The 27774-nt window shown below is 38.1% G+C and overlaps 1 long non-coding RNA gene across 1 annotated transcript; it reads right to left on the reverse strand.

The window, feature by feature from the left end:
* Positions 1-14616: 14616 nt before the first annotated feature.
* On the reverse strand, positions 14617-21439 carry LOC137249919 (uncharacterized). The gene is made up of 3 exons (XR_010952606.1): positions 21229-21439; positions 20940-21169; positions 14617-15005 (listed from the first exon to the last, which is right to left on the reverse strand). It is a non-coding gene; the product is annotated as an uncharacterized lncRNA (long non-coding RNA).
* Positions 21440-27774: the final 6335 nt, after the last annotated feature.

The following is a 27774-nucleotide window of genomic DNA, read 5'->3' on the forward strand; positions in this document are numbered from 1 at the left end:
TAAACCATAGCGGGATAATCAGGCGATTTTTGGAGAACAAAGAAAAAAAAATGTTGTTAAAGTACTTGTGGCGCTACATTTTGCAGTCGGTCACTTTAGTTCGGCTTAAAATACTAAAGTTTTTTTTTCATCGGGATTTGATTGAAAGCATTTAATTCTAAATTACATAATTCAAGTTTACTTAATTCGTCAATAGTTAAGTCATCAGAAGTTAGTTTGTAAACCGTAATTTGTTAATAGTTATTTGATACCTACTTAATTCGTGAATATTTGATACGAAAAGCAACAGTCATAAATACCTAGTTCACCACTTACTTAATTCGTTAAAACCCAATTGGCGCAGACTTAACTTGTAATCACCAAATTAATTCATATTTATTCCGTATATAGACCGAAATAGCTCATTCCTATTGTGGAAATGCTTAATTCTTTAATTCGTAATCTATTTAACTATGGCTAATTCGCGCGTACCTAATTCGCTAATACCTAATTCGCAAGTACCTAATTCACCCATTCGTAATTCAATTTCTTATAGTTAATTCGCTCATCCCTAATTGGAAAACACCAGAGTTACTTATTAATTATTTATTATTATACCTGATATATCTTTACTTAGTTCAATAATACCTAATACCTATGTACTTAATTCATAAATACCGACTTTATACTTAATGAATAAATATCTAATTCATGTTTACCTAATTCGGGAATACTTAATTAACCTTGCGGAAGTCATCTAAACCTTAGTCATACTCACGTAATTCGAGAATACTTAATTCATATTTAATTAGTTCGTGAATGTCTAATTAAGGTTTGCGCTAGTAATAAATACCTAATTCATTCTTATTTAATTTAGGAATTCATACTTACTTATTTTAGGAATACATATGTCATAATTAATTCCTAAATACCTAATTCACAAAATACCTAATTCGCTAATAATAAACCTTTTTGGCAATGAATACATATAAGTAGTTTTTTTTTGGTAATTAGAGCACAGAAAGCATATTTAAGTAGCGTGATCGGGAAGTCACCTATGCCGACTATTATTTCAAATTCTTCTATGCCTACTAATTGTTTATGGATTAACATTGCACTAAGCTGGAACAATAGCAGTAAATACCGCTAGTCCTAGTTCAACATTAGTTCAAGGTTAGCAAGACTTTTTGGAGCTGAGCTTGATGTTGACTTTAGGAGGAAAAGTCAGTCTTTTGTCGGCAATTGAAATGAAAACGTCTTGGATATCTTGGCGAGAAAATATTTAAAAACGATTTATTAAAGAATAAAAGTTAAAAATGTGAAGTATAGTGACTGTTTGCACTAAGTTGGTATAAACTAACAAAAACTTCGAACGATTTTACGTTGCACTAAAATAAAATAATAAGTGCATCAGTTAAAACCATAAATATGCAAAACGAAGGTGAAGTGACTTAGAGTGCCAACCTAGGCGAATTTTCTTAAAGGCGTAGACAACTGTAGAGATCCGCGCTTAACGTCGTATTCCCAAAACCATGTTCCTGAGGCCTACCGTGAAGATCCCGAAATCCATAGTGCCAGTGTTGCAGTGGTGAAACACTTATTTTGATTTCTTTAATTATAAATCGAAAATCTTTGTTGAAATTTAAAATTTTGCAAAATGTTGCTAAGTGCAATTTCTGAAGTCTTGCAATCGGTCAAGGTATTCAGAAAAATAAGCAGTACGAAACACATGAATCGCTTTAGTTAATCGGAGTATAAATTTCTTTCGAATTGTTGAATACAAAGTTAGAAAGTATAAATTATTTTTATATATATAGATATATAAAGTACAAAACAATCTTAAGAAGCCCTTAATCCTATTATGTTTTATTGAGTTCTAAATATAATCATGAAGGAAACAATACGCAGGGCAAGCATAAATGTTAGCTAAATAAAAATAAATAATAAATAAATAATTAATAGAAAAAAAAAAAAAAAAAAAAAAAATTTAAAATAGAAATGTAGAGACAACTAAATAACTATATCTAGTAAAATATACCTAAAATATAAAAAAAAAAAAAAAAAAAAAAAAAAAAAAAACCCAAAACAAACAGAATTGTATTGAGGTTTCAAAATGTTTAAATGTTAGAATTCAGAAGGAAAAGAGCAATGTAAAATATTCGCAATATTTCATTGCAAAGTGTTCAAGGCTTATTGCCTTGTGTGCTTTTGGGCATGCCTATGGGTGTGTGTGTTTGAAAAAGGTAACTTGTTGACCGACGTAATTATGAAAAGAAATCACATATAAGTTGTTCCGATAGTACTAGTCGAACCTGCTCGACCCTGATTACCTTTTTAATGATTCCGAACTAGTCGTTCTTGTGCAACCTAGTTCACTTGTTATTTCTTTGAAGGCATCATCTACAACGTCGTCGTCGCTGGGCCCACCGTCGCATCGATGGAATAGCTGAATGCAAGTAAGTAATCTATCCTAATCTTGCAACTAAGAAAAATTGCCAAAATATGTATTTGGATCGAACATACTGATGTTACGTAAACGTAGTAAGGTTTATGACTTACATACCGAGATAAAATGTTCGATCGACATACATACAGGCTTTCGAAAATAAGGTTGCTTGATTCTTTTTAAAATTTGATTTTGATGTAGTTTTTTTTTTTTTGCTTTTGCACAATTAACTAAAATTACTTAGACCTATATTTCCATTTAAAGGAGACATTTTGGATTACTATCGTTTTTTTTATAGCGTTGAATTCGGAAAAGAAAAATTGCGAATATTAAGTATTAGGCTAATAGTGGTTTTTTTTGGATACTTGCGAATTGCTAAAATTAAATTCCTAAACATTCACAAAGCGGATGCTAATTTTCTAAGTATTCTGATGTAGGCGTAGGACTTAAACTTTAGTTTAGATTTGGATTGAATAAAATGTAAAAACTTGAATATTGAAATGAACGACTAATCTTTTCTTGGTCGATGACGAAATGTAGGTATATTATAAGCTGAAATGACGTAAGTATAAATAGGGTTAACCTAAACGAATATCTCTCCCAGGTTAACAGGTTGGGTGGGTATAGACAGGGGGGTTTTTTTTTTCCACCTTTTTTTTTTCTCCCCTCGGCATTTGCTTTCGCAAACTACTCCATGTACCCAGATTTCATAGACAGTTAATCGCAGGCTGTTTTTGTTATAGATTTTTTTTTTTGTTTGTTTGTTTGGCTGCAGTTTGCATTTCGCTGGTTTCGTTTTGGTTTTGATTTTTTTTTGGTTATCGGCATACAATTTAAATCTTTTTGTACGACTTCGCTGCGCAAGGATGAAGCAAACCCACTCCCATTTTCCCTGAGCTAAGCTGAAGCAGAGCTAGGTGTGCCACCCCGCTTCAATCCGAACGCACCTTCGTAGGTTTCCCTAGTTTAAGCAGCAGTGTGAGGAGAAGTTCGTTACAGAAAAGAAATGGCGCCCAACGTGGGGCCGGAAGATCTAGAAGCCCCTCAAGATTGGACCAGAATACCTTCGAAGCCCGATCAACGAGAAAGGCTCGAGAAATTTCTAGGCTCAATTAATGTAGAATGTAGTAAGCAGAGGCTTACAAGCGTGTTATATTGACTCGCTAAGATTATCGGTCATTGAAGACTAAATTTCTTTGAATTTAAATTTTGCTGTTGCGTTAACAGTTAGGAGGTTTAAAAGATGCAGGATTTGCAGAATTTCTGGATTATTTCGGAATCTGACCGCTAATTTTTCAATCTCTTATAACTGTTACTGCATCACTCGTACTTCGCTTTATTGTTTACTTAGAACAGTTAAGAAAGCTTGGATTCATAGCATATTGAGTTGCCTTAATTGCTAGCCACTAAATTATCTGCTTTTGGAAGCGATTAAAGCATTGGGATAATTTATAATTTTACCTTTTTGTTCATACATATTTTTTTTATTTGCCCGAAGTGGAGTTTTTGCTTTTGGTTTATATTAAAAGCATACCCTTGGCGCTATAGTCGAGAAATTACATTTTCAGATTAAATACCTTAGGAACTTTTTCTTCAGAAGTTTACCGGAGAAATACTAAGGAATTTCATTTCATTTCATAGTAGTAGTACAAATATGCCAGCATTTTTTTTTTTGAGTAAAGCTGTAAACGCAATGCCTAGCCGTCGCGTTTTTCTTGTGATTACAGCATAACGCGTTTGCAATTGTCGAAAAATTAAATAATACTTTCAGCTATTCATATACCCTACAGAGTAGTCGACCATTTTAATAAATAACAATTGATTAAAGTTTTTTTTTGTTATTGCACGTGTAACTTTACATTTGCAGTTAAATACCGAATATATGTATATTACTATTTTTTGTGTGATCATATAAGTCAGAGGTTGGAGAAGCTCTGTAATTTGCTAGTGCCGATAGAATTTTCGTTTTCTTTTTTTTTGCAATGCCCGTGACTCATAGTCCAGAGCGAGATGCCTCTAGAATAGAAGCAGAAAATATGAATAATTCAATTTGCGTGATTTGTAGCGAAGCTCTTCGAGCTGACGCTGATCGAGTTGAAACGGAATGTAAGCATCATTTCCATTCAACTTGTATTCGTACATGGCTAGAGAATAACTCCACATGTCCTGTATGTAGAGCCACATGCGAATGTTCTGATTCGAACGTAGCATCTGGAAATGTCGTTAATATACTTGAACAGACTAATCCCCAAACAGGCGCTATTCCACGGAATAGGCCAAATACTCGATGGCATGTACAAAGCCAACAACGGTTGACGACGTCTTCCGGTGTTCCAGCTCAGGCCAGCCCGAGGAGACAACGAAATTCCAATACTAACTCTAACAATATATCTGAGAATAGAGTGCAACAGATTATACGCGAGTCCATGAATGATTTTCGTGGTCAAATCATGGCATCCATTACCAATGAAGTACAAAATTTATTTCAAAATTTAAATATTAATAGGAACGTAGATAGAATCCCATCACCTACCAATGAACGTCGTGAGGAGCCACCAGTATGGCCACGCGATATTCCGTACGAGGAACGCCCTATAAATAGACCTTCTAACCCTAGCCGAGGAGAATCGTTGGGAACATCACGGATTTCTTTGGCTAATGAAAAACTATCGAATCTGATAAGAAATTGGCAGATTAGGTTCAGTGGCTCCAACGATGCCATATCCATCGACCAATTTATCTATCGGATAAATACCCTTACATCTCTTCACTTGAATGGAAATTTTATCCTATTATGTCAGCATGTGCATTCCTTATTCGAGGGAAAAGCTCTGCAATGGTTTTGGCGGTATCGTCAAAACAGCGAGAATCTAGATTGGCTTGAGTTATGTGAGGCGATGCGACGCCAATTTAAAGATTTCTCTACCGACTCGGAAATTAAAGACGACATTAGGAAAAGGAAACAGAAGCCGAATGAGCTATTTGATGACTTTTTAGATAACATTATGAGCATGTGTGACAGATTAAGATATCCTATGAACGACTCCGATTTAGTGGAGACACTTATGCGAAATATAAAGCCTGACCTCCGACACGAGTTGCTACATCTGGACATACGCGATATCGTTACTTTGAGAAGAGAGGCACGAAGGCATGAAAAATTCTTTCGTGACCTTAACAATACAGTACCGCGGCAAACACCAGTGCGTCGGCAGATATGCGAACTTTCCCATCACCCCAAAAGTGATGATAACAGCGGAGAAGATCACATTGATGACGCTAGGATGGATGTTGCAGCAATAGATTTTAGTCAAAGCAAATGTTGGAACTGTGAAGAAGTAGGTCATCGATATCACGATTGTCTGAAGACACGGCGAATATTTTGTTATGGCTGTGGTGCCGCGGACACATACAAACCATCTTGTGCAAAATGCACGTCGGAAAACGCAAGGAGGGATGTTCGTCAAACAACCGGCGGACGTCCAACTCATCGACCTCGGAACTAAATTCCAGCTCAGTTAATGATGATTTCATTAGAGCCAAAATCCTACCGAAGGTTTCTTCGAAGGTACCAGACATGACATATACATATTTATCGTTAAAAAAACCTTTAGATTCCGTTAACCCAGTTGCGTGCAGTTCACGCAGTATAGTAAATCCACTTTTTCGACCGTACCGTATACGTTTGGCTGAATATAAGAGGGCGAGGGCTCGAATATTTTCAGGATTGTCGCACGCACTTCCAAAGTCAAGATCGAGTAAGCGTATGCATGACTTTTGGCAGCGCAAAAAGGACATGCGCAAGCATGTTATATCGTCAATTGTGGCTAATGGGTCGGATATTAGACCCTACGCTAACTTATCACTTTTTGGAACAAGCTATTTGGCATTGCTGGATAGCGGAGCCAATAAAAGTTGTATAGGGTCGCATTTAGCTAGAGAGATTTTACATAATCCGGACATGAAATATAGGAAATTCTCTGGACTAGTTAGAACTGCCGATGGGAAAAAGCAAAATGTAGCAGGGTCGATTAGCCTTAAAATATCATTTAATGATCAGCAGCATAATTTTGAATTTTTGATTGTACCCACTGTAGCAATTAATATTATCTGCGGCATGGATTTCTGGCAGACATTTGGTTTAAAAGTATTGGTAGAAGCGAGTTTATGCCAGTTTTCTGCAGAAGAAGAAGAAGAAGAAACGGAAGTAATACAGCTTTCCTCGATGCAGAGATGTCAGTTAGCAGTAGCGATAGCCGCCTTCCCTTCGTTTGAGAAAGAAGGCCTAGGCACCACAAACCTGATTGAACATTCCATAGACACGGGAATATCTACCCCAGTGAAACAGAGATATTACCCCATTTCACCAGCTATGGAGAAAATTCTCTGCAAAGAAATAGACCGCATGTTACAATTAGGCGTTATAGAGGAAGCTGAAGGATCGCCATGGTCTTCACCAGGAGTATTAATCGTGAAGCCAGGGAAAGCCAGATTCTGTTTAGACTCCCGTAAACTAAATGAGTTAACGGTTAAAGATGCATATCCGATACCTAATATCGACGGACTTTTATCGAGGTTGCCTCCCGTACGAATCATTTCGAAGATTGACCTTAAGGATGCTTTTTGGCAAATTCGTTTGTCACCAGAATCTAAGCCAAAAACTGCTTTCACTGTACCCAATCGACCGTTGTATCAGTTCACGCGTATGCCCTTTGGCCTATGCAACGCGCCGCAGACAATGTGCCGATTGATGGACAAAGTGATTCCATACCACCTTAAAATGCACGTTTTTGTGTATCTGGATGACCTGCTGGTCGTTTCGCAATCTTTCGAAGAACACGTTACTCATTTATTGGAAGTAGCCACCCAAATAAAGAAAGCAGGGCTAACAATAAACGTTAGTAAAAGTAGTTTTGGGTTACGTAAAGTGAAATATTTGGGTTTTGTTGTAGGTAATGGTTCGCTCTCAGTCGATCCGGATAAGGTTGAAGCGATCACCAATTATCCCGTGCCCAAAAATGTACGCCACATCCGCCAGTTTTTAGGAATGACGGGGTGGTACCGACGCTTTATTTCCGACTATGCAAGTCTCACTTTTCCGCTTACAGAATTGCTGACAAAGAAAAAACCGTTCAGATGGAGTACTGAGGCTCAAAGTTCATTTGAAGCGGTCAAGGAGAAGCTTACTACAGCTCCATTTTTATTGCATCCCGATTACGCGAAGCCATTCATAGTCCAATGCGACGCAAGCCAGTACGGTGTTGGTGGTCTCCTGGCTCAATGTGATGAGAATGGAGATGAAAGGCCTATTGCCTTTATGTCCCATAAACTGAATAAAGCCCAAAGAAACTATACCGTCACCGAATTGGAGTGTCTCGCGGTCGTATTAGCAATAAAAAAATTTAGAGCTTACATTGAAGGTCATGAATTTAAAGTGGTAACAGACCACGCCAGTCTGAAATGGCTAATGCGGCAGAAAGACTTGAGTGGGCGATTAGCAAGATGGGCTCTGAAACTTCAGGGTTTCAACTTTTCGATAGAACACAGAAAAGGGAGCGAAAATAAGGTAGCTGATGCACTATCGCGAATACACGAAGTTGACTCGATAAACATGGAAGCGTTAGATTTAGAAGTATTGCCAGAAATAGATCTGGATTCAGAATTATTCGAGGCTAGCGATTATAAGCAGTTACGAGATAAATTTTTACAGGCAGAATTACCGGACTATCGAGTAGTAGACAAATTTATCTACCATCGAACGTCCTTTGAAACTGAAGGCAGTTTACAACCCGACCCATGGAAACTTTTAGTACCTGAGGGACTTAGAAAGGATGTGATCTATAGTGCTCATAACACTCCCTCGGCAGCACATGGTGGAATAACCAAAACTCTAGAGCGTATAAGAAGAAATTTGTTTTGGCCGGGAATGGTTGTAGATGTGCGGAAATATGTTCTATCTTGCGAGTTATGCAAAACATCGAAAACGCCGACACATGCCCTGCGCCCGCCAATGGGTCAGCTAGTAAGTAGCGAACGGCCATTCGAGCGTTTGTATGTCGATCTCATAGGACCCTTTCCTAGATCCAAAAAAGGTAATATTGGTATCCTCATAGTGTTAGACCATTTTTCGAAGTTTACCTTTTTGAAGCCGCTTAAAAAGTTTACATCGAACCTAATAATACAGTTTCTAAAGGAAAGTATATTTGATTGCTTTGGTGTGCCTGAAACTATAGTTTCGGATAATGGCAGTCAGTTTGTGAGCAAAGATTTTACATCATTTCTGACTAAGTATGGCGTTACCCACATAAAAACAGCAGTTTATTCCCCACAAGCAAATGCTTCGGAGCGAGTAAACCGGTCGATAATAGAGGCGTTGCGATCATTCCTTCGAAAGGATCAGCGGGATTGGGATAGTTATATTAGTAGTATAAATAGCTCACTTCGGAATAGCTTGCATCATACTACAGGGAAATCACCCTATTTTATAGTTTTTGGACAGAATATGATGACTAACGGACATGATTACAAAGTGTTAAGGAACCTTGAAATTTTGAATGAAGCTACTGCGAAAATAGAACGCGAAGACGAATTCGCTATCCTTAGGGAAGATATTGCGAGAAGAATACAGTCTGCCTATGACAAAAATGCTCGTTCCTATAATCTTAGGACCCGATTGCGCGATTTCAAACCGGGACAGTTAGTGGTAAGGAGAAATTTCGCACAAAGTAACTTGGTGCAGTTCTTCAATTCCAAACTAGCACCCAAAGGAGTCAAAGCAAAGGTCATCAAAAGGGTAGGAAATTCATATTACAAGCTGGAAGATGTAGATGACAAAAGCAAGGGAACTTACCATGCCAAGGATATTTGGTAGCCGAATAATAGTCTTATATTATCGAAGATATTGAATTGCGGATAGTAGTTGTTTTTGATAGTTGCAGTTGCTAACTTCCGCGTTGGCATCGTGTAGCATCTGTCCGGTTGGGGGGAATTTGTAGCGCTCATGTCAAATATACCCTACAGGGCTATTCGAGTATCGAATTTTCTTCTACATAAGGTGATATGGCACAATAGAAGAATTATTGTAGGCGTTACCTTAAATACCTACATACTTTTCGCATAAACCATAGCGGGATAATCAGGCGATTTTTGGAGAACAAAGAAAAAAAAATGTTGTTAAAGTACTTGTGGCGCTACATTTTGCAGTCGGTCACTTTAGTTCGGCTTAAAATACTAAAGTTTTTTTTTCATCGGGATTTGATTGAAAGCATTTAATTCTAAATTACATAATTCAAGTTTACTTAATTCGTCAATAGTTAAGTCATCAGAAGTTAGTTTGTAAACCGTAATTTGTTAATAGTTATTTGATACCTACTTAATTCGTGAATATTTGATACGAAAAGCAACAGTCATAAATATCTAGTTCACCACTTACTTAATTCGTTAAAACCCAATTGGCGCAGACTTAACTTGTAATCACCAAATTAATTCATATTTATTCCGTATATAGACCGAAATAGCTCATTCCTATTGTGGAAATGCTTAATTCATTAATTCGTAATCTATTTAACTATGGCTAATTCGCGCGTACCTAATTCGCTAATACCTAATTCGCAAGTACCTAATTCACCCATTCGTAATTCAATTTCTTATAGTTAATTCGCTCATCCCTAATTGGAAAACACCAGAGTTACTTATTAATTATTTATTATTATACCTGATATATCTTTACTTAGTTCAATAATACCTAATACCTATGTACTTAATTCATAAATACCGACTTTATACTTAATGAATAAATATCTAATTCATGTTTACCTAATTCGGGAATACTTAATTAACCTTGCGGAAGTCATCTAAACCTTAGTCATACTCACGTAATTCGAGAATACTTAATTCATATTTAATTAGTTCGTGAATGTCTAATTAAGGTTTGCGCTAGTAATAAATACCTAATTCATTCTTATTTAATTTAGGAATTCATACTTACTTATTTTAGGAATACATATGTCATAATTAATTCCTAAATACCTAATTCACAAAATACCTAATTCGCTAATAATAAACCTTTTTGGCAATGAATACATATAAGTAGTTTTTTTTTGGTAATTAGAGCACAGAAAGCATATTTAAGTAGCGTGATCGGGAAGTCACCTATGCCGACTATTATTTCAAATTCTTCTATGCCTACTAATTGTTTATGGATTAACATTGCACTAAGCTGGAACAATAGCAGTAAATACCGCTAGTCCTAGTTCAACATTAGTTCAAGGTTAGCAAGACTTTTTGGAGCTGAGCTTGATGTTGACTTTAGGAGGAAAAGTCAGTCTTTTGTCGGCAATTGAAATGAAAACGTCTTGGATATCTTGGCGAGAAAATATTTAAAAACGATTTATTAAAGAATAAAAGTTAAAAATGTGAAGTATAGTGACTGTTTGCACTAAGTTGGTATAAACTAACAAAAACTTCGAACGATTTTACGTTGCACTAAAATAAAATAATAAGTGCATCAGTTAAAACCATAAATATGCAAAACGAAGGTGAAGTGACTTAGAGTGCCAACCTAGGCGAATTTTCTTAAAGGCGTAGACAACTGTAGAGATCCGCGCTTAACGTCGTATTCCCAAAACCATGTTCCTGAGGCCTACCGTGAAGATCCCGAAATCCATAGTGCCAGTGTTGCAGTGGTGAAACACTTATTTTGATTTCTTTAATTATAAATCGAAAATCTTTGTTGAAATTTAAAATTTTGCAAAATGTTGCTAAGTGCAATTTCTGAAGTCTTGCAATCGGTCAAGGTATTCAGAAAAATAAGCAGTACGAAACACATGAATCGCTTTAGTTAATCGGAGTATAAATTTCTTTCGAATTGTTGAATACAAAGTTAGAAAGTATAAATTATTTTTATATATATATATATATAAAGTACAAAACAATCTTAAGAAGCCCTTAATCCTATTATGTTTTATTGAGTTCTAAATATAATCATGAAGGAAACAATACGCAGGGCAAGCATAAATGTTAGCTAAATAAAAATAAATAATAAATAAATAATTAATAGAAAAAAAAAAAAAAAAAAAAATTTAAAATAGAAATGTAGAGACAACTAAATAACTATATCTAGTAAAATATACCTAAAATATAAAAAAAAAAAAAAAAAAAAAAAAAAAAACCCAAAACAAACAGAATTGTATTGAGGTTTCAAAATGTTTAAATGTTAGAATTCAGAAGGAAAAGAGCAATGTAAAATATTCGCAATATTTCATTGCAAAGTGTTCAAGGCTTATTGCCTTGTGTGCTTTTGGGCATGCCTATGGGTGTGTGTGTTTGAAAAAGGTAACTTGTTGACCGACGTAATTATGAAAAGAAATCACATATAAGTTGTTCCGATAGTACTAGTCGAACCTGCTCGACCCTGATTACCTTTTTAATGATTCCGAACTAGTCGTTCTTGTGCAACCTAGTTCACTTGTTATTTCTTTGAAGGCATCATCTACAACGTCGTCGTCGCTGGGCCCACCGTCGCATCGATGGAATAGCTGAATGCAAGTAAGTAATCTATCCTAATCTTGCAACTAAGAAAAATTGCCAAAATATGTATTTGGATCGAACATACTGATGTTACGTAAACGTAGTAAGGTTTATGACTTACATACCGAGATAAAATGTTCGATCGACATACATACAGGCTTTCGAAAATAAGGTTGCTTGATTCTTTTTAAAATTTGATTTTGATGTAGTTTTTTTTTTTTTGCTTTTGCACAATTAACTAAAATTACTTAGACCTATATTTCCATTTAAAGGAGACATTTTGGATTACTATCGTTTTTTTTATAGCGTTGAATTCGGAAAAGAAAAATTGCGAATATTAAGTATTAGGCTAATAGTGGTTTTTTTTGGATACTTGCGAATTGCTAAAATTAAATTCCTAAACATTCACAAAGCGGATGCTAATTTTCTAAGTATTCTGATGTAGGCGTAGGACTTAAACTTTAGTTTAGATTTGGATTGAATAAAATGTAAAAACTTGAATATTGAAATGAACGACTAATCTTTTCTTGGTCGATGACGTAATGTAGGTATATTATAAGCTGAAATGACGTAAGTATAAATAGGGTTAACCTAAACGAATATCTCTCCCAGGTTAACAGGTTGGGTGGGTATAGACAGGGGGGTTTTTTTTTCCACCTTTTTTTTTTCTCCCCTCGGCATTTGCTTTCGCAAACTACTCCATGTACCCAGATTTCATAGACAGTTAATCGCAGGCTGTTTTTGTTATAGATTTTTTTTTTTGTTTGTTTGTTTGGCTGCAGTTTGCATTTCGCTGGTTTCGTTTTGGTTTTGATTTTTTTTTGGTTATCGGCATACAATTTAAATCTTTTTGTACGACTTCGCTGCGCAAGGATGAAGCAAACCCACTCCCATTTTCCCTGAGCTAAGCTGAAGCAGAGCTAGGTGTGCCACCCCGCTTCAATCCGAACGCACCTTCGTAGGTTTCCCTAGTTTAAGCAGCAGTGTGAGGAGAAGTTCGTTACAATATCCTGAGCTGAATGATATATATTAGAATATAACATTTTTTTTATTATTTAAAAATACACATACGTATGAATGAAAAGCAGAGAGTAAATAATGTTGCTTTGGTTGTAGCGATAAGGACACTCCCCGGGAGCGATTTAGTATGACCACCTGAAACCTTCTAGGCCATCCCGTCGATTCTATACAACTTTCAGGTTCTAAAAACGGATCTCGACACGCGTATTTTGATACCACCTTTGTTTAGGTTGTGCACTGTCTTGAAAACGTTACCTTTTTTAGTTTTGGAAACCGAGTCTTCCAATTCCAATTGGTGGCAAGAGGACTTGGCTGCCTCTAGTTAATGCGCCAGGTTAATTTAGAAGTGCCTAAACAGCTAACACACGTCGCACCTAAAAGTCCGTAGCACAAGCACTTTTGGTAATAGTCTAGTTGAGGGGTCGACTGCTAATACGCTACCAAAAATATCGAGAGAGGTATCAAACGACGCGTCTTGACATCAGTATTAATAATCTGAAGGCGGAAAATAAAAATTTTAACGTGTTCAAAAGATATTAACGAAAAACCGAAAAAGACCCGCGGGTACCTCCGAAACCGGGGGTCGGATCCAGAGTATTTTTGCGCAGAACACCTTTCTGCGTTGGCGGCCTTCGGCCGCGATTATAAAAAATAACCCTGGGCTACGCCATGCCAAGTCCTGGTGTGTGGTATAACCGTGGCAACCGCCACGGTGATGCACAATTTTTTTTGGGGGTACTAACACAACAACACCCACATGGAAATCGCCAACTTCAAATGCAAATATCTCCGGACAGAGATAAAATTTTTCTTTTCCGCCATCGGATTATTGTTCTCGAGATTAATACGCGTCGTTTGACACCTCCTCGATATTTTTGGTAGCGTATTAGCAGTCGACCCCTCAACTAGACTATTACCATAAATTGTTGTATTAAGATGACGCTGTCATTTCGATGACAGCAAGAAACGTCGATGTGTTAGTGGAGAGCGAAAAAAGCTTTGAATGTGTTGGGTGAACTAGTTACCACCGTCTTGTAGGGTACATTGATAGTGTATGTTTGTTTGCATTTATGTCGACGTGCCACCACCTTATCATGTTCTACCATGATAAAGATGTTGTTGCGGAGCTGGCAACACTATTCACCACCTTCATACCCTACGAGACAGGTACCCGTTACCTAATCGATTACTTAATCGTCACTAATAACTTGTTCACCAATTATCGTCTTAATCACTTTTACATTGCTGTCGTGAAAAAAGTAACGCATGCGCTCTCTCAAAATAGTGTACGTGTGACTCGCTTTCTCGCTCTTACCTATTGTGTTTCCGACATTCCTTCTCGCTCGATGTTATTTACATTTTTAAGTTACTTCATCAGTTATGTTTTCGTTATCGCTAACCAAAACATATGCAACAACAACAACACGGGTAACTGGCCCATCGGTTACCCGTACCGGTTACCTTCTGTCAATTCGCTTTTTCCATGAATGAAACGCGTCCTTTTTGTTTAAATAATATTTAATTAACAAATAATTCATATTTATAATGGTTTTTACAATTAGAAGTTATTTCCTTATGACCCTAATGAACTTAACATATAAATAAATAAATAAAATATTGATATGTACAAGCTACATAAATACTTTAACGTCCATTCATAGTTGTGCCCATTCTGCAACCTTGTTTCGAAGCTCAGAGTGATACTGCCCAATTTTTCCCGTGCTGGTGTTGTTCAACATTATTATGGTGTTGTTCAACACCAGTTTGCAGAGCAATATGAGTTTTGTAGGTAAAATACCGGAATATAGGCAGCCCCAATTCGTGCATTCAAAGTTGATTCACAGGTGATGTTGAGCATTTGGCCTTGAACCTTTCCCGTAATATGCTTGGTAGGGCCATATATGTGGTAATAAAAAGGCGGAGGGATAGTTGTCGCAGTTTTCCTGTTATTTGAGCAAATGTCTGTTCTTCTTACAGCCACAGCTGAAATATTTGGAATATTGCTATGCGCACATCGTCAAAATTAAATTACCTAGAATGAAAAAGAAACTAATATCAGTAAGGATAGATTAAAATTTTTTAATATAACCGGAAAAGTGCTCTATAAATAACTCCACGATTAGATCTTTTCTGAGAGGCCAAAGGCTCAAGGGACTCAATGATATTGCACATAACCAGAATCAGGCCCTTGTAAAGTAACTTCAAGTGCCCCTCCACCATACCAAGATATCTTCATATGACTGTTTAATCCATTATGCGAAGTTCTTGAATGGATGTGCAAATTGAAAAGGGCAAAGTACTGCTAAAATTGCTTTCCCCGAGTAACCCAGGAACGAATTGATATGACTACGCCTATCCTTTCTTTAGCAGCAGTGCCGTGCACCAGTTCTGTGTTGGACAGGAAAATAAACGTTTGGTTGTCTCCAAGTTGATCATATGACACAGAATATACTCGTTTGCTACATCTACCTACTGGAAGGTGCATTTGTTGCACCCTGCTGTCTGGCCGCTCACCCAACAACACCAGGCACGACGGAACTTGTCTTTTTTTTATTGGACGTTGTGGTAGCGCACTACCCTCAAGTGGCCCAATGAAACCAGGCTATTCCTGTTCATGCGTCCGAACCCCGTGGGCCATTACTTCGTATGCGCATTTCTCTGCACTTCCTTTCGGCATGGATCAATTTCGACATTACTATAAAGGCCATCTTGCTCACAGCAATCCAACAATCTATTTGTCCGCACATTCGCGGAACTTAATTCCTAATGGAAGGCTTCTCTCCAAAAACTCTGTTTACAGACAGTCTTTCGCCGTGAAAACGAGGGCAGTGAAATATTACATGTTCTGCGCTTTCCAATTCGGAGGGACAGCTTAGGCAGAAAGGATCCTCCTCTATCCCACGCTTATGTAGATATTCCTTGAAGCCACCGTGCCCGCTCAATATCTGTGTGAGGTGGTAATTTAGTTCGCCGTGTTTTCGCTCGTACCATTCCGCTATATTCCGGACTACCATGAAGGTCCAGCGCCCTTTTCTCGAATCTTCCCACCGTTCTTGCCACCTAACTATTGTTCGTGACCTTGCGCTTTTCTTAGCATCTTCAGATGGTCGGGTGATTCCAATGCTTTACAGATCGGCCATTTCACCTGAGAGTAGATCTACTGGGACTTTCCTGGATAAAACATGGATGGCGTCGGCGGACACCGGCCGATAAGCGCATTATATTCATATAGCAGTAATGCGGTAGGCTGCTAGTATATCTTTTTGGTGGACCATTTTAGATCCGTGCCATACTGGTGCTACATGTAATATTATAGAGCTGGTTATGTTGGATAATAGCTGACGGGTAGCTTCGCTTGGGCCGTCGATGTTGGGCATTATTCGCGTTAGGGCTCCATAACTCTAGAAGCTTTCTCCCCCACCGCCCTGAAGTGCTCCCTAAAAGTTTGTTTTGAGGAGGGCTTTGAATTTATTTGATAATCTCCTATGGTTAGGACCAACTCATCCACAGTCCGCTTTGAGCTCATCAGAACCACTTCTGTCTTATTGCTAGCCATCTCCAGCCCATGTTCGTAAACCATTCCTTTATTCTTCCCACGGCGTCATTACATAATGCTTGGAGCAGACAAGTTTCTTGGCCACTGCTACTACGACAATATCATCTGCATAGCCGACAATTTCCGTGCCTCCGGGAAGGTCGATTTGTAGCACCCCGTCATACATCGTATTCCAAAGAGTTGGACCTAGAACAGATCCCTGAGGGACACCACCCGTGGTGTTGTGCTTTCTTGGTCCTTAATACGTATCAAAAAGGAGTACTCTTTCGCTTAGATAGCTACCAATTATTCGGAGCAGGTACGGAACTTGTCTTGGGACACCCAAAGTGCACTCACGCTTCTCATGGCTCCAGCGGGTTAGGGGGGCCAAGAGTATACCCGCGGTAGGTATGCCTGTCGTAAGAGGCAACTATAATACCAAATTGGTTCAAGGGGTTGTGTAGCGCAACCCTTTCAATGGGTTGCCAGCAATATATGTGACCCGGCCTATGAAAAGGTGGCTTATGACTCAAAAAAATAATGGAAAAGAAAAACTACTAAGAAAATGGAGAAATGCATTGTTAATCTTTAGCAGCTGTTTCTTTTTTGAGTTATAAGCCACCTTTTCATAGGCCGGGTCACATATAGCTTCTCAAACCCAATTGTCAACCTCACCTACCCGTGGCGAATCCTGTTTCTTTAACAGCCGAGGCTCTGGTGACGCCATGTTCCTTATGGATCTACATTTGAAGGCGCTTAGTTAGCTGACATCGCTTACTTAACCGGTTGATCCTAAAGTAAAAACCAAATATAGGTTGGGTTGAACTGGGGGGTTTATGAGGACCTCACATAGACTAAATGAATCCGTAGTGTTAACAGAAGTTTGTTTTAACGACCAAGCTGAAAACCCTATCAACAACCAGGACCTATGTTATAAAATAACTCCGTCCTCTTGGCAAATACTAGAAGCTTCCTAGAACTTAAGCCACTTGCTGCTTCTAGATCTGACAGCTGTCAGCTGGAGTCTTAGCCTGGCAAGCGCAGGGCACGAGAACAGAACGTAATCGATCGTTTCCTCCTCCAACCCGCACTTCCTACATCTGCTATCACTGACCAAGCCTAATTTAAAGGCATGTGACGCCAGAAGGCAGTGTCCAGTAAGAATACCCGTCATGAGTCTACAGTCTACAGTTTAATGATAATGAAAATATAAGAATCAGTGTTTATGAATAACATATTTTAATTAATCTCTTACAACAACTTGATCGGTGGCTACATCACCATGTAGGTAGCATGGTGTTCGACCTTGTATAAACGTAAGTACCGTATGTGCTCAACTGTGCAAATTGACATTAGCAGTAACATTATTTACTTAAAAACATAGCTTGGTATTTGTGCAGGCATAAAAATATCATACATTGGTCCAGTTCGGTGTGCACCAGCCACTGGTACAAACACTTTTGAAAGCATAGCTTTCATATAGATTCGATGTCCAGCAGTGCTCCAGTTGTGCCAATATGTAATGGGCTGCTCCGTCTCTTGGTACGGCTCTATAGGTATGGGCGAGTGCAATGTATTACTAGTCTGCTCAAGATCGTATGGTACATAGATGGCTCGAAGACGCCAGAGTTTTCGGACCCAGAGCCAAAATATCAGTACCTCTAAAAGCACATCCGAGCATTTTTCAAGCGGAAGTATTCGCCATAAGTTAGTGCGCTAAGCTGAACGTTCACTGCTGATACCCCATTGAAACAATTGCCATACTCAGTCAGACAGTCAGGCCCCACTAAAGGCATTTGCGGCGTTCGAAATAAAGTCAGCACTGGTCCTTCAGTGCGTAGAAAAGCTGAATCAATTAGGAGCACACAACGTAGTACTGTTGCCCTGGGTCCTAGGCCACAGGGGAGTAGAGGGTAATGAGCAGGGGGACTCAGTGTTTAATTTGTTGCGTCCCTCCCACAAATTGCCATCCTCCCAGCAGATCCTTGGAGCGGGTATGCGCCATAGTCTCCTCTTCCGGGAAGGTATCGACCCCAATCCGGGTCCTTCTCCTGACCTCGCTCCTGAGAAACGGGTTTGCAGCGTTTGCCGGAAAATAATCTTTTTAGGACGGTCATTAATTAAGGGACTGAAATATTTCAATGAACTTCCTAATCACATAAAAAGTAGTAATAACTTCAATACTTTTAAAAAAAGTTTATGGAAGCATTGTAAAACCCTTCCAATAAGATAAAGCTTTTATCCTCTTATTTTTTACATGATATATCCGATACTGGAGCGCGAAAAGGAATGGTAATATTGGAAGCAGCAAAATACAATGCATCCGGCCCTAAGGAAAAGAAAATCGGTCGCCACCTGTAACTCCAGACAGTTCCAACAACTAATTTCGCTGGAATTCGGTATTTTCAGCCGATATTTACTATTGCTGATCAGAATCACTCGCATTCCGACAGCATTAATATAACAATAAAATTATATAATGTGTAACGAAAATAAGGTCAAACAAAAGTTGGAGCAGGGGGGATTGGAAACATGTCCTTTTCAACCTCCCATTATATGTTGAGCTGTGCTGATCGGAATCTTCATGCATTCCGACAGCGTCTTTACTAAACAAAATACACGTTATTTTCAATTTCCGACATCCAAAGACATGATCATGCTGATCGGAATCACATGGCATTCCAACAGCACATTCAATAGAACTAAGTGATTATAACAATGAATTGTACTTGGTAGTTTAAGTTTTAGGCCTAAACAGCCGTAATAATAAATAAATTTAATTAAAAAAATAAATACCCTTGTCAGTGTTTCACGTGCAAGGGATGGTTGCATCGGACAGGTTGCTCTGGGCTAGATTCCAAAATCCAGCGTCCTCGTAACTTTTATAAATCTTTTGTGGCTCTTGTTGTTCATGCATGGAAATACGGCACCTGAGAACTCAGCCGTATGAAGCAAAAAAACACAAGCAGGTCCTTGGTGAACTCCAAAAACAAGCGTCGGACCTTTATGCCAGGAATTTCCCGGTGAATCCAGTACTAAAAGAACAGTACCCAAAACTTGCGGAAGAGGAACGCATACTCCACAGGGAAACGCGAGTCACTCTAGCTCAACTTCGTTCTGGATACTGTAACAGGTTAAACTCTTACGTCTCCAGAATCAACCCCGACATACAAAATATGTGCCCTGCTTGCAATGTGTCCCTACATGACACCAACCATCTCTTTAACTGTATTGTGGAACCAACGCCTCTAACACTCCTCTCATTATTGTCCACTCCTGTTGAAACAGAAAGTTTCCTTGGACTCCCGTTAGAGGACATTGATGACAATTTGTGATCGGTCGTACCTATCAGATGGGGCGAAGCACTGCTACAACAACAACAGCAGGCGGACAACCCTGAAAGAGAGGCAGCAACTGCATGACCCATCGATCCCGAGCCGTTCCTGCCAGTTGGCTTACTCAATAAATGCCCCTATTAGTAGAAGGGAGGGAAAAGAGAGAAGAACACTGGCGCAATATGCCATGCCTGAGTCAATTTAAGTTACTGTTAGGGGGTTACAGCACAACTCGATATAGGGCATTAATAGGTCTCTCGAAAGATACGGCTAACGGCTATTCTTACAGGACACTGTAGACTGCACAGTCACATGCCAAAGATGGGTATAATATCGAACAACACATGCCGATTTTGTGATGGATCAGCAGACGGCGGACCACATCCTTCTAGAATGCGACGCAATTTCAAGACGTAGGGCTAAGTTCACCATGGCCAGAGCATTCCCACATTTAATCCCTCAAGCCAAGAAGACTGCTAAGGTACATCAAGGAAGTCGGCTAGGATGAGGTGCTGTGAAGGAGATGTGGAAGTCACTGTGCAATCATCAATAAATTATCTACCTATCTACGTTCCGGTAACAAGCACCATTGGGTACTAGCCCCACCATCTCGGGAACTATTGATATGACTACATTAAACCTTCTAGGGATTGAATATTAATAATGACCGCAATGCGAAAATCTGCTAAAATGTACCATTCTCCATGGAATGTTCGATATATAACTTTCCACGTTTTGAACAGTGATGAAAAGAGAAAAATTTACTAAAATTGTTACTGGCTGTGGGTAATAAGTTGTTGATGTCCTCTCCTAACGCAATGTAATGACAACTGCGACGCAGGGAAAATGACAAAAATCTTGTAAATCTACTGATAATAATTAATTAATTCTTCCCCTTCAATGCAGTTCTATGCATACATACATATGTATTTTGCTCTCCAAACGCTAATTAAAAAAATCAATTGGTATTTACATGAACTTCGAACTCTGTCGTATTTGCATTCTTCAGTTGATCATCAACAAAAGCATGACAAATTATCACTAACAAATTCATACATGTTGGATATAAATTTAATATGGTAGACAATTTACTTACCCTTTCTGGTGCGATGATTCCTGGACAATCGGGCCTGACAAGACGCGATTTTTTTGCCTTAAGAGAGCGTGCTTGACGCGAAGCATATCATGTTATGGCACACCTTTGGTGATGCAAACAATCAAAGAAATTTCTGCTTCTAATGCTTCTAGGATAGCAGCAGCAGCTCCCGGTGGCGCCACATAAATAACAGTTGCATGCGGATCAGTTGCCTTTTTTGCTTCGGCTACCTACTCATTACATTATCTACTATTGCAATTTTTAGTCAATACAAATCAATATAAATTACCGAAGCAAATACTGGGAAACCAAGATGCGTAGTTCCACCCTTTTTAGGGAAATACATCCAACCAGTTTGGTACCGCATTCCAAAGCATGCTGGTTGTGTAAAGTACCTTGTTTAGTGGTAAATCCTTGGCAAATGGCACGTGAATCTGCATTTAATTGTAGGTTTCCTGTGGTTTTGGCATATTCTGAGCTGAATCGCACTCCGGCGGAGATGTTATCTATTAGAATAATATAACATTTTTTTTTATTATTTAAAAATGCACATACGTATGAATGAAAAGCAGAAAGTAAATAATGTTGTTGTTGTTGTAGCGATAAGGACACTCCCCGTATCGACTTTGTTGGTCCTTTGCCGGATGCAGATCGGGTACGTTCCGGGAACCATTAAGGTACTAGCCCGACCATCTCGCGAGCGATTTAGTATGACATGAAACCTTCTAGGCCATCCCGTCGATTCTATACAACTTAATATGGTAACGATTTAAAAGACGGTGCACCATCTAATTTTTATCAAAAATTATCAAACGTGGAATCAAAAGAAGCAAGAGCTTGTAAGAGTTTTGTTCATAATGTAATAATAATAATAATTGCATCATTGTTTTATTAACATCTCAAAAATTATATTTTTTTTGCGTTTCAATGTTTTCCAGAATAATTAATGAACTGTCATTTCGATGACAGCATGAAACGTCGATGTATTAGTGGAGAGCGAAAAAAGCTTTGAATGTGTGGGTGAACTAGTTACCTCCGTCTTGTAGGGATATGTTTTCGTTTGTTTAATTGCAACAACGAAAAATGCGACAATGGTACGGACGGGTTTTCCGCGAATAACTTTTAAACCAGATAAAAAATATAGGGTAATTGTGCAGTTTAGGAGCCCCACCCTAAAATTGGGCCTTTTTTTTTGAGTGAGGTATCAAAAGACGCGTAGTCACGTCTAGATCAAGAATCCGAAAGCGGAAGTTATTTTTTTTTACCCGTTCAAAAGATATTAACGAAAAACCGAAAAAAGACCCGCCGGTACTTCCGAAACCGGGGGTGGGATCCATAGTATTTTTGCGCAGAACACCTTTCTGCGTTAGCGGCCTTCGGCCGCGCTTATAAAAAATAACCCTGGGCTACGTCGATTTAGTTGTTTAAGACAGAAACTTTTTTGCTCTGGCTTTAGTGGGGACATGTTGGAATTTTTCGGTTTCAGTTTACTGGAAACCAGTTTGAATAGGTGCCAATGAAGGCATTACCATTAGGACGATGATGGGTTGCCTTCTGACAGGACTTCACACAATAGGGTACATAAACGCACGACCCACAAACGAAAGGCAAAGTCCCAAAGATGTATACGCGTTTTAAAGCAAACAAAAACGGACTCACCCAGTGTCTGGTACTTACATAGACGGCCAGAGTACGTACCGTGGGCCTCTCCCGGCGTGGTTACTGATGAGGTTGTTGTTGCTGTTATGCGTGGCTCGGGTGTTAAAATTTTGTGGTTGATGGCGATGATGATGTTGATATTATTGATTTACCGCAAATGCTGTGAACTTCTTTATAGTGACCTTGAGACTATGTGATTTTAGCCAACAAAAATGGATTATGTGGATGCTGCTGCTAAGCGCTGCTCTTGGACGTAATGTTTAACGCCCTTGCTTTATTAGTTTTTCAGCCTGAACGTTTGCTTCCTTGTCTTTGTTGTTGGTTTTTCCTTTAACTTTTTAACCTAAGTATGAATATTCGCAATTAAAAGCCGGGTGCCGCTAAAGTTTGCTGAGATGTTCGGGCAATTTTTAAACGACGGCAACGAAAAGTTGTAGAGCACCCACCGAAAAATTCCTCTGAACTTACATGGAAAAATCGATTTTCTGCATCTGTCACCAAAGAGATGTTGGCTTTCTTTCACTGTCTGCCGCACAACGATTTCTATTTTCCGGTTATACTAGCCAATTAAATTTTAATTGTTCGAGAGTTGGTTTTTTGTTCTCGACACTTCTTCAGCCGGAAACTCGTGCTTTCTACTGGTTCTTTAGTTCCTTTCTAAACATTTTTCTTCTTGCTCTTTTCCAGCCGGAAACTCATGGCAATCTTTTTTGCTAGTGATCGCAGATCTTTTTTTCTTGTTTCGATACTTTTGCATCGCAACTTTTTGGTCCCATCACTAGTCACTAGGTGTGTTCGCATGAAAACGCCCAAGTGGACCGTAACCGTAGACCATAGCAGCAGACCGTAACAAAGAATTAAAAAATGTAAGGGCTTCATTCTGTATTGCGACCAATAGCTCCAAACGATTTCGTCTAGCAATGGTATTCTCCATCATTTTCGTTTGGCCTTTACGTTTCTTACTTTACGTTAAACAGGAAGGCGAAAGCAATTGTCAAAAGATATGTTGCCATCGTTTAACAAAGTGCAAATCAGAGCTGTAAAAAGATCGAATCAATTGAGTATGAATTCTTTTAAAAAATTTTTATTTTTTGGTTGCATATTATAAATCCCCATTCCTGAATGGCTCAAAATACTTTAACACAAAACTAAAGTGTTGTTACGGTCTGCTGCTACGGTATATGGCTGCGATCCCCTTGGGAGCGTGTTCACGGGAACACACCTAGCGATGTGGCAAAGGTTGCGATGAAAAATATCAAAAAGGAAGGAAGAGACAGACCGGCCATCACTAAGAAAAATTTTTTTTCGACCAGAAGTTTCCGCCCGATACAGAGGAAAAAAGAAGAGGAGAAACGTTTTTTTTTCTGGCATGTGCTTGTGTGAGAGTTTATTTCTCGATTTGATCTAATATTTATAACAGAATTTGCGAAAATAAAACAAAATTACTCAATTCGCGGGAACAACGCTAAATAAAATCGAACGAGTTTGCAATTTAGCGTTTCGATGTTCTCGGAAAATTGCAATCCAATGAATTGAATTTAATATACATACATATGTGTATGTATGTATTCCTTTTGGGGTTTGCCTCATCATAGAAATCACACAGCAAAAGAAACCGAAAGCCAAGACGGAAAATGTTCAAACGTTTCATTATCGGCAACATAAATGGTGGAAACGAAATTGAGATTACGAGTTGTTTTTGTGGAGGGTTCTAAACATATTTTCAACACCACTACCGCACCAGAGAAGAATAAAATACTTAAAATGTTCAAGCTGGAAGAGTATTCGAGTGAATACCATGAGGCATTCATCAATAAGTAGGTCATCAGTCTCCGGCCACTCTTAGTCAATAGCAACCACGCAATTGTGTGTTCTCGTAGTAACATAAGGACAAGTAAGAAACGGCAGCAGTACGCGGCAGCGTAACCCAACGAACGCCAAAATCAGCACCAAGTCGTCAAGATCGTAAAGGTCAACACGAAGTCTATCGCCACCAGGTTCATTTGATCACCTCGGACCAGAGCGCAACAACCACGAACAGTACCAACACCAACCTGCAACGACCGTGCACCATGGTGAGTTCGTTCCGTGACACGGACAAGTTAAAAATAGTATACTTTTATTATTAGTTCTATTTCTATAGTTTACGTATTACGGCCGTAAGCCTCAAAAAGGGAGATGAACATTTTGTTTTGCTCTCGAAATTGATTTAAAATTTTCAACCATAATTTGAAGAAATTTAAAATTATTTGAACCATTGCTTAAACTTGAATGTGCGAACCTAGTCCCTAAAGTTCAACTTTTGAAAACGATTTCGAAATCGCAAATGGCATAACTTTAAGTGTGAGATCTTTCGCGCGCATTGAACGTTCTATTATTTTTTTTGGAACGTACATTCAATCAAAGTTTTTGCATTAGCAGCGGTTGAAGTAATATTCTTGTAATGGAGTGGTATATATTCTAAGGAAATAATACCGTTGGCTAGTTCTCTTTCGTTTTACAGATGTAACGCTTTAATTATATACGTATTTGTTTATAATTAATTATCTCGAATTTATTTCTATTACATTTGGGACAAGCGTTTCGTCACCTTGTCTCTATAACTTAATGCGTACGACCTATTTTGAAGAAAACAGATTTAGATGAAACTGTACACTCCTTCGAAAAGGAAACATTTTTTTTGGTACTGAATTTCTGTAACATTAGTAAAGATATTTTCAATATGCCCACCTAAAAAGGAGAAAATTTTGAAGACATTTTTGTAAGTTACATAAATATCGTATGTAGATCATGTAAAAAGGAACAATAAAGCAACAGAAACCCAAAGAAAAATTAAGGGGAATTAGAACACGAAGTTATATTCTATAACCACCAGATACCAATACGTTAATTAATTTTACTTTCCCAGTTTTCCTGACGACTGTTGTATGCGAGCTCGTTTGCGGATCTTTTGCAGGAACCTGTAGGTACATTTTTTTTAAATTCTTTTGTTGTTTATTTGTTGCAAGTAAACAATGTTGGTTTTAAAACAACATTTAGAGAAACTACTACCTTATACGAGGGCTATTCATTTGCACACATAAATACAATCTTAATATAGTTTTCATTACGTATAGTTTTTCCATTACATAGTTTGTATTACATAATTATATAGTATATCCGTACTACGAGTGTAAGGAATTAAATGAAATAATTAAACGTACGGAAACCTCTCTAGATATATAAGCTAATACTAGTACATACGCAGATATATATGTAATACTATTGGACATCTTCAAAATGCGGTATACGTTTAGAAACGGTTGAATCAATAGTCTATGAACTATTTCGAAATGAATTTTGAATAAACTTTTGTAATTAAAATGGGAATGTTGACTACCCTATTCATTTAGAAGGCACTTAGGGCATACAGGTAAGGGGCCACCGAAATTTTAGGTGCGTCGGTGGCCATGGATTTTGAGGGTGGGTATAAGCACCGGGCGTCGCAACACCACCCGCGGCGCCCCCTATGTATATTCGGCTCTTTTCTTTTTTATTTTTTATTTTTTCAGCTTTTTTGTTATTATTTAATTTTTCAGCGTTTCTTTTGAGTTTGATTTAAACTGTTAGTAACCGGTCATCTCCGGTTCGGTAATTTTTTTTTGCGGTTATTTTTTTGAATTTTAAATTTTTGAATTTTTTTGAATTTAGATTTTGAATGTCAACGGTCTGTCCGTGACATCCGGTTCGGCCGGATGTTGTTTTATTTTGAATTTTTAAACGTTTTGAGTTGTCTCTGCGCTTCTGTTAGGTTTTTTTTTGAATTTGACAGCTGCTCGTTTTGATAGGCATGATAGGAACTTTTTTCTGTTTATGGCGCAGGAACAGTAAGGTTGGCAAGGACCCGCCCCAGCCGACAATGACTAGCCACTGTGCACCAACACATCATGCCGACCGCCTTCCTTACTGATTCCACTGTAGATGCGTTTCCATAACAGTGTTTGTGTTATTGAATGGTAAAATATAATTCAATATAGAGTGTGAATGTAGGAACCATTCCCAATCTTTAATGAATGTAAACTTGAAATGAACGCACAACTTTTTTTCCATTCAGTACTAAATACTTTTTCCCCAAGGTTATTTTTTTGTATACTTTCATTGCCATCAGATATGTTAAATTAATTTAGGAGTTGGGTGCAAAAAAGGCGTAAAATTGATCAATAGAAACAATAGCGTCTTCTAGTTATTCAAGAAGTTTAATATTCAAGAATTCATGAGCTTAACACCCGGCTTATAACAATTGAATATTCAATCGCGATGTTTGAAAAGAGAAACATTTACTGGCATATTGCGAAGGCACCATTTTGAAAAACCGCCACGTAGTCATCATCAGGCAATTTCGAATGTTATCAAAGGTTTCACCGAGATTCGAGCCGCGAATCACACGGTGAAGCTGCAGTTGCCTTAATTCATTGCAATATGCCAGTAAATGTTTCTTTTCAGTTTCTCTTAAACAGACATGATAATTGAATATTAAATCATTATAAAACTAGAAAGTCTTAAATCATCTTTATGGTGTCCGAACATAAGACATACAAGAAATAGTACTTCATAGCAGATTTTGTATACTTCGTAATTGGGTTAATTTTTCTTTCATTAATCGTGTAAGATCAAAAAACTTGAAGCTCTTGTGAGTTGATTGGTTTCCTTTTTAGGCATATTTCGCGGATAACATGCTAACATAAAAGCATAGGGCTCTCGATTATATAAAGTATTCCAAAGACATGAAGATATAGTCGAATTTGGCTGAAACTTTGCAAAGACAATCTATTGCTTTATTGCTATATGTCAAAATGGTTCTATATGTCATACTTATTTTGCTATTGTAGTAAAATGGATTTTGTAAATGAGCACATTGTGCATTGACCAAATAGAGTAAATTGTGGATATTTTTTGTCGATAATATAACAAAAACAGATACTTGAGTTTAAGTCATTTAAATACATCAAATTGCATAGGTCCATCGGCGATTTCGTCGGAGCTTCCTAGTTCCGAGAATTTCGATAAACATATGTCTATTTCCATGGCATCGTCCTACAGCGACGCAGGCTTTTTCTATTCACCTGAGTCACCTTCCCAGTTTTCCTTCATCTGTGCCACAAAAAAATTTCATTTCAGAAAAAGGGAGCAGCTGCAG

This window comes from Eurosta solidaginis, chromosome 4, assembly GCF_040869045.1.
Source record: "Eurosta solidaginis isolate ZX-2024a chromosome 4, ASM4086904v1, whole genome shotgun sequence".
NCBI classification, from domain to species: Eukaryota; Metazoa; Arthropoda; class Insecta; order Diptera; family Tephritidae; genus Eurosta; species Eurosta solidaginis.